Below are 2,894 nucleotides of genomic sequence, written 5' to 3'. Positions count from 1 at the left end.
TTATTATACAATTTTATTATACAAATTATTATACAATTTTATTATACAAGTTATTATACAATTTTTTGTATAATAACCAAAAGTTCATGTTTAAAACCACTTTCAAGGGCCTGGGAGATAGTTCAGTGGCGTAAGTGCATGCCTGGTAAGTGCAAAGTCCTGAGTTTGATCCCCAGTATGGGAAAAAAAAAATGCCTGTAATCTCAGCACTTAGAAGGCTGAGGAAGGAGAATTGCTGTGAGTCTGAGGCAAGTCTGAAACATAAAATAATAAAATAAAACTGTTTGCCTTTTAATTTTTAACACATAATGGTAACAGAGGAGAGATACTAAAAGCACACGGCACTTCCTATATGGGTTGGTGGAGATCTTTCCAGAGCAGTTTTTGAGAAACCCTTCACATCTGTGGTAAGTAGGCAACATCAACTAGAACTCCTTGTGCTGAAGGCCTTTTAGACAAGAAACAACCAGAAGGCTTGTAAATGTCTATTTGTGCTTAGTCTGATGAACTAGGTATAAAGATAAAACCCAGTGTGGTAGATTGCCAACTGGTGGTCAACTTGTTACGCCCAGCTGAACTGGACTAGCGTGGTGCTGGGTGTGGGAGGACTGCTGTCTGTGGCACAAGAGGCAGAACTGGAGAAGGAGAGAGGCTGTTAGGGAAGCTGTTTGGAGAAGCTGCTGGGGAGCTGCTGGTTCTCCTGGGCTATTCTGCTGGGTGGTCTTGTCATGCTGGCTTTCCTCATGAACTTGGCTGTTCTTGTCAGAGGAGAGTTTGGGACCTCATTTTTGCTCAGGATGGTTACAGTTCACTTTGGGGGAAGCCCTGGTCCTCAATTTGAGTGTTGCTTCCTGTCTCTGGAGGGGAAGATGGTCCACAGCTCAGTCTCCTGGAGAAGCTTGTTGCACTGGCTTTCCTGACAAGAACTCAGCTGTCCTCATCTTCAGAGGAGCCCAGGACCTCGCTGTCACTGAGGATGGCTGTGGTATTTTTCAGGGAAGCTCTGGTTCTTACTTGGAGCCTTGCTTCCTGGCTCCAGTGCAGATCCCTTAGCCTGCTAGCACAGATCCTTCATCCCACTAGAATTTCTAACTTCTACCACTGATCATTGGAACCTTCCCAATGCAGATCCATGAAGTGGGCTGGCATAAGACATTGTTGTGGGCTCTAGGCTTGCAGATGGACTTGCATGAGGCATTGTTAGGAGCTCTGGGTCTTCAGCTGGACTCATGCAGGATACTAGGATCCAGGCCCTCAGCTGGATTCTTTGGTCTTTAGAGTATGGATAGATTTTTTTTGTACTCCTTGTATATGATTCTTTGGGTGATTCATTATAAAATAATCTTATAAAATGTGTTGTACCATATTGTTCCCCTTGCATAAAGCCCAAACTACAAGACCCAGATGGGGTTTTATGAGCTTGACCAGAAATCAGGAGGCATAGTTGTTTTAACCAACACATATTTTGATTTATGGATACATCACTCTGCCAACTTTAGGGCAGTGTTATAGTCAAAGAAATGTTCAAAAAATTCCAAGTTCTTCACTTGAATTTCTTAAATACTTTGAGGTGCCAACAAGACCATGAAGAGGAACCCTGACGTTCTCCCTCCCTCCTCTTCCTAGCTCCCTCCCACACTGCAGAGGCCACTGCCTGCATCTCAGCAGCCCTCAGGAAGGCTCCACCCCCAGTTGTGCTTTCTCTTCTCTCTTCCCTGTCTCCCTGTTGTTCATGAAAGAGGCTCAGGACCTATCAGAGGGAGGGTCAGGAATCTCTTTGACATAGGAGAAAAGAGGGCATGATAAAGAATGCCTACTCGTTAATTTTTTTCTTCTGAACTCAGTATGTAGCTCAGGCTTAGTATGTAGGAGCTGTCTGAATTAGTGCTGTGCATTTCAAACTAGTTACCTCAAGAGGCATCATGTTTTATTACCATTGCTCAAAGATTGGGGGATATTAAAAAATAAATTTTGATTACAACACACACCTTTCACCTGGCACCGCTGTGACTTTTAAGACTTGGTTCTTTGTGATCATTGCCTCCATAGTTCTGGGCGGAGAGGCAACAGACAGGCTTACACCTCTTGGAGGGCTCTGGGGTCATTCTGGGGGGTGGGCACTGTGATGACCAACAGCACCTAGGGACTCTAAGGGGTAGGTTGGGGAAAGGGTAAAAGAGGAAGTCAGAAAAGAGAAAAACAAACATAGAAGAGCCAAACAGGCATAAAACAAGGCAAAGTAGGATAAGAGAAAGAACTTTTTAAAGTACTTGTTGCAAACAGATTATGAATTAATTTTCTAACCTCTTGACATAGTTAAGTACTCACTGTATAGCATGCACCCAGGCATTTGGTGGAAAGGAGCAAGTGGAAGAAGAGAGGAGGAGAAGGCAGAAAGGCTTGTAGAGGGACTGTAGCTCAAATTAAGTTGGAATATATATTAGGCTACTCATTCTACCCTTAAATAAATCAACATCTCCTTTCTTTTCAAAGTTCTGTGGCACAAGAGTTAACTATAATAGCATTAGTTGTCATATCACAATTGGTGGACCAAGGGTGCAAGGGGTGAGTAGGTGGGGAGACAGGCCTATTATAGCTGGATTACAGTTCCACTAATAGAAAGAAAGACTAGGAATCAAAAACAAAGAGAAGAAGACTACTTTAAAAAGGAAGGAGAAGAAGAAATGAACCTGGGTATAATGGCATATACCTGTAGTCCCAGGATATGGGAGGGTTCCTACAAGTTCGAGGCCAGCTTCGGCTATATATTGAGTTCAAGGACTGCTTGATCTACACAGCAAAGAAAGAAGAAGAAGAAGAAGAAGAAGAAGAAGAAGAAGAAGAAGAAGAAGAAGAAGAAGAAGAAGAAGAAGAAGAAGAAGAAGAAGAAGAAG

Source organism: Octodon degus, unplaced genomic scaffold (assembly GCF_000260255.1).
Source record: "Octodon degus isolate 3935 unplaced genomic scaffold, OctDeg1.0 scaffold00004, whole genome shotgun sequence".
Classification (NCBI taxonomy): domain Eukaryota; kingdom Metazoa; phylum Chordata; class Mammalia; order Rodentia; family Octodontidae; genus Octodon; species Octodon degus.
Note: the sequence above shows the minus strand (reverse complement) of the source record.